The sequence below is a fragment of the Lagenorhynchus albirostris genome, chromosome 5, assembly GCF_949774975.1.
Source record: "Lagenorhynchus albirostris chromosome 5, mLagAlb1.1, whole genome shotgun sequence".
Lineage (NCBI taxonomy): Eukaryota > Metazoa > Chordata > Mammalia > Artiodactyla > Delphinidae > Lagenorhynchus > Lagenorhynchus albirostris.
Window position 1 is genome coordinate 143,112,416 of NC_083099.1, and position 5,213 is coordinate 143,117,628.

Here is a 5,213-nt window from a genome sequence, read left to right on the forward strand (position 1 = left end):
ATCAGGTGTAGCAGGTGCACCCCACTAATGCAGGATGTTAGTGACAGGGGAACCTGCGAGCCAGGGGAAGGGGATGGGAGCCCTCTGTACTTCCTGCTCAATTTTTCTGTAAACCTAGATCTGGTCTTAGAAAGTCTATTCATCGAAAAGACATCAGACGCAAAATAAACAGGTGCAAAATTTTTAAAAACAACCAAAAATGTAAGAACCAACATGGAGGCCAGAGGGACAGTATCTTTAAAGAAGGGAGGAGGGAAAGGGGTCTGTGTGGTTGTAAGGCCGCTACGTGTTACTTGAAGTGCTAAATATGAACCCTAGGGACTTCCCTGGGGTCCAGTGGTTAAGACTTCGCCTTTCAGTTCAGGGGGTGCGGGTTCGATCCCTGGTTGGGGAGCTAAGATCCCACATGCCTCGCGGCCAAAAAACCAAAACATAAAACAGAAACAATGTTGTAACAAATTCAATAAAGGCCTTAAAAATGGTCCACGTCAAAAATCTTAACAAAATATGAACGCTAAGTAGACTGAAAGGTTAGGGTTCTATTATAATTGGGAAGCAACCACTTAAAAAATTATGAAGAGATCTAGCCAAAAAGTCAATAGATAAATTTAAATGAATACGGCAAACGCTGAAATAAGAACAAGGAAAGAGGGACAAAAGCCAGGGAGACAAACGAAGCCAACAGTAAAATGGAGATGAAACCCAGTCAGATCCACGATTAGGGTCAAGGTCAGTGGTGTGAACTCCCAGCCCGAGGTTCAGGATTACAGCCCGCGTTTCCTAAGAGCAGTTCCATGGTAAGCCAGCAACCACATTACCAAGCGGGGCGCCAGGCGGGAAGTGGGGAGCGAAAGGCTAAAGGCAGGGGAGTCCTGGATCAGGGACCAGGAGGCTAACAGTGACCCAGCGTGAACCCTGAACTTAACAGGGACCACGCGTGACGTCTGAGCCTCTGCCCCAGCGCTAGGACCGTGGTGGGCTTCCAGGACCCCAAAGACTGGCGGAGGTGCTGTTTGGGGGATGGTGGGTCTGCTGGCCACACTCCGCTGGGGCACCCCATGCTCCCCCCAGGCGGGCTCCCTCATTCCCTGGTGGGGCAGCATCCTGGCGTCCCTTGTCCCTCCACTGCGGGGGGACAGGAATGGGTCTCCACCCCCGGAGCTGGAAATCCCAGGTGGACTGGTTTGCTCAGCAGCCCCAGAGCTCCTGTGAGTACCCTCCAATCCTGAGTCACTTTGGGGTCCCCTGAGAACATTCCATGTCTGGCCACTTGCTGGGGGTAAAAATGTCCAAACTCCCCTGAGGGAAGAGGGGCTGAAGGCTCCTGTTGGTGGATGTAGCGGGGGGTGGGGGGGTTCCTTGTCCCTCGGCTGGACTGTGCCTGGGCTCTCCCCACCCCCAGGCTGCTGCACTGGGGCCTCCGGGTAAGGAGGGGCTGGGTGACCAGTGGCATCTCCCTGGGCGAAAATACTGCTCTAAAAAGGGACAGCGTGAGGCCGGCAGGGCACGTACCCTGCACCCACAGGGTCCCTACAGAGGGCCGGCGGGCAGCCGCTTCACAGGACCTGAGGCGGCTGAGGGCGGGCGCGGCAGCGGCTTGGACGGCTGGGCCAGCGCGGACGCGCCGCGCATCTCTGCACACGTCTGGGGCTGTGTCCCAGGAAGCCAGAGCGCAGGCCCGCGGCTTAGTGAGATGGAGTAACTGCTTTCCCGGGACGGCCACTGCCCAGGGGAGGGGAGGGCCTGGGGCCACGGGGAGCACAGCTCAGGTGAAGGCGGGAGGGGCAGAGGACAGGGCAGCCCCCACCAGAGGAACGGAGAACAAAGCGCCCTCCTCCGGGCTCGGCTCCCCTTCAGATATGGGGGCTGGGCCCGTGCACTCTGGGGCCCCAGGAAGCGGTGAGGGAAAGAGATGGGGGGACGCTTTGGTGTCAGGAGCCTGGGTGGGAGTGGGCAGGGGGCTGCCTGGAAGGGGCCTGGTGGTGCCGGGAGGGGCTGATGCTGGGGGCGGTGGGAGGGGACAGGCATGTCCCGGAGTCAGGCCCTAGGGCTCTGAGGCCACCCTGGTCCCCTCCCTGTCTCCTTCCTCCCCTCTCCCAGTCCCCCCACCCCATCCTCACTGCCTCTGAGACTCAGAAGGGGTCTGGGTACCCTGCTTTCCCACTCGGGCAGCAGGGCCGGTGAGGTGGGCTCGGCTTCTGTCCAGAGCAGCTGGGGGGCCAGGTGGGGGTCTGCATGAGGCTCTGCCTCCCAGGGAGGGAACCGCCACCGTGACCCTCCTGAGATAAGCGGCCGAGGTGGGCGAGGACAGCGGGACGGAGGCCGGGGCTGGGGGGGGCGTCCTGGAAGCTCAGACCCCGCAGGTCGCCTGCACGGCCGTGTGGCCCCGCCCTAGGAGCGGGCAGCGCCCCCGCGTCTGTCTGTCCCACCATGTTCGCCCACAGGGCTGCCCCGCCCAGCGTCCCTTTCCTGCAGGGCTGGGGCTTTCCAGCCGTTACTCACCGCTTTCCCGGCGTCTGTCCATCTAGGCTCTCGTCCATCCGCGGCTGCTCTGACTAGCCTGGAGCTTTTCATGTATCTTCACGCTGGTTATGTAAGGAGAGCTTTACGTGTAACCAGGGGGCTCTGCTGTCCCAGGCCCGGGGGGCTGCACCGGCTCCCTAGGGCGCTGGCCGGAGTCCCCAGAGCTGGGACAGGTCCATGCCGTGGGCGCCCAGCCTGCTCGCGACCCCCATGCGCCCCCTTTCTGCCTCTGCCTTCCCCTGGTAATCAGAGAGCAAACAGCGCTAGGCCGAAGGGCAGCCCCACCCCACCCCCTGCCTGGATAACGATGCTTCTGGGACCCCGAAAGAGAGACAGAGTGAGGGTCCTGCTGAGAGGTCAGAGAGGGGGTGTTGAGGCAGAAGCAGGAGGCTCGCTTGGGGGGGGGTCCCCCAGAAGCAGGTGCTGAGGCAGTATTCCAGGACAGTTAAAGTGGGAGGTGACCCCAACGCACCAGAAGAGCGGGAAAGGGCAGAAGCCAACACATCCCTGGGAGACCAGGCCACCTGGAGACTGAAGGAAGAGGGTGTGGCCAAGGCCCAGGTCAGCTGCAGGAGCTGAGCTACAGAGAGACGCAGCTGGCGGTGAGGGAAAAACGCCTCCGCTTCGCCCAGGCTCAGCCTCTGGGCTCCCAGCAGAGCACGACGTTGGCCACACCGGGCAGCAGGGCCTGGGATCCCCAGCCTCTGGGGTCAGGTCTGCCCCAGGAGCCGCGCTTGGCGAGGGGGTCTGGGGGCTCGCGGGCCCAGCACCTCACATGCCCCGAGAGGCTGGGAAGGGAGGCGTGCCTGGGCACGTGAGACGGTGCGGCTCCCTTTTCCGCAGGGGGCGGGAGCAGCCTGGCCGCGGCTTCCCCCCTGGGGAGGCCCCGCTCTTCCAGAGCCGTGCCCTGGTTTCCCTCGCCAGCCTCTCCGGAAGCCAGGGCTCTCCGCTTCCCGAATACTCCAGAGGCCGCGCTCGTTTTTATTCCCAAATAGGAAGTCTGCAGCCCTCCGGCCAAATACGTGGGGAGCTGACTTCATTCGCGCAGAGACGAACCGGCAGGAAGGTCATGACCTAAGTGGACGAGGAACTGATGGCAGCCGGAGGGGAAAGGCATCCGGGCCTCTTCCTGGGACCCAGCAGGGAAGGGGCACGTGAGGGGGCGGCCTGAGCTGCGTGCCTCTCGCTGCGGGGGCCTGTCCTCCCGGCTCCCGAACAAGGTCAGAAAACAGCCCCTCCCCCAGATATTCCCACTTAAAAATCCTGCGGTTCAACCTAATATTCCCACGATGGGGAAATGGTCCTAAAAAGAAAAGTTTTCAGCACGTACACATCGTCATCATTTGTCGAAACGTGGAATCAAACGCTGGGTCTGATTGCTGCCGGTGCTGAGGTTGAGACTAAGAGGATATTAACTTCACGCCTATATTCTGAGGCGTTGCAAGTGTCGGGCCCTGCAGGGCAGAACCGTCTCCCCGACGTCGCGGTCGCTGTCCCACCCTCTGAGCCACCACTTCCTGTGCGGGAATGGCCCCGAGTGTCCCCCGCGGGTCTGAAGGGGGAGGGAGGGGGTCCCTGCCCTCAGACAGAGCCAGGCGGGCTTGTCCACACAGAACAACACTGTCTGTTGTTTTTATTATTATTTCTGCAGCCCCACCTCCTCAGGTCCCCATTCCTAACCTGGAGCCTGAAAATCAACAACACCGTGGGTTCCCAGGACATCAACCTCATCAGAGCTTTTTCCTCCCAGCACCAAGGACCTCACTTGGCCCTTGGGACGGCGGAGTGATCATGGGCCGCAGCTCTGGGCCCAGACCGCTGCAGAATTACATGGCTGCTCCGGAAATGCACGTGGGCTGGGGGGACAAACTGGCCCTCTGCCAGGGGCTTCCTGGAGGAGGGGCAGCTAAGAGACGGGGGGATATCATGGTGGTGGGAATGAGCCATGGGGCTGGGGGCGGGGCCAGGAGGGAGCAGGGCGCCAGGCTGGGAGGTTCTCAAGCGTCGCCCGTCATTGCCCACGACGGCCTTGTGAGGCCAGCGGGAAGCTGAACTCGGGAGGGGCGGCGCTTGACCCCGACGGTGGCCTGGCAAAAGCAGGAGCGCCCCCTCGCCTGGGGCTCCACCACCACGGCCTCTCCCCAGGAGCTGCAGGAAAGCCTGGCTCACGGAGTCCAGCTTCTCCAAGGCCACACAGCGGTCCGCGGGGGACCAGGCCTGAATGCAGCCCCTCTGGTTCCCCTGAGATCCAGCTGCCCAGGGAGGATGGAGGAGAGGCAGCGGCTCCCCGGGTCCGGACAGCGGGGGCACGGGTATCGAGGGGACAGAGCTTGGCCGCGGCCACCGTCCCAGGTGGAGATTGCACACGTGAGCAGGTGAAGGTGGGGCAGGGGGACGAGGCGGCGGGAGAGAGGACAGAGGCCCCGGGGCACGGGGAGGGGACCGTGGCGTCCAGGTGAGGGGTCAGAGAGGCTCCTGGCCTGGGTGGGGAAGGGGGACCTGAGTTCACCAGCCGGGCCAGGCCAGTGACCCTGAGTGGAGAGACGGTCCCCGACACTGTCGTCACCTGTCCCTGGTGATGGCCCTGTGTCCACGTCAGCTTCTGCTGTCACTCCCATTTCCCAGATGAGGGGACCCACTGGCCCGGGGTCACACGACCAGGGCCTTTCCGTCTGTTAACCGAAACTCCA

At 62.3% G+C, this 5,213-nt stretch overlaps 1 long non-coding RNA gene across 1 annotated transcript; it reads left to right on the plus strand.

The window, feature by feature from the left end:
* Positions 1-3,120: 3,120 nt before the first annotated feature.
* Positions 3,121-4,390, plus strand: LOC132520744 (uncharacterized). Its single transcript, XR_009540609.1, has 3 exons — positions 3,121-3,345; positions 3,519-3,743; positions 4,175-4,390. It is a non-coding gene; the product is annotated as an uncharacterized LOC132520744 (long non-coding RNA).
* Positions 4,391-5,213: the final 823 nt, after the last annotated feature.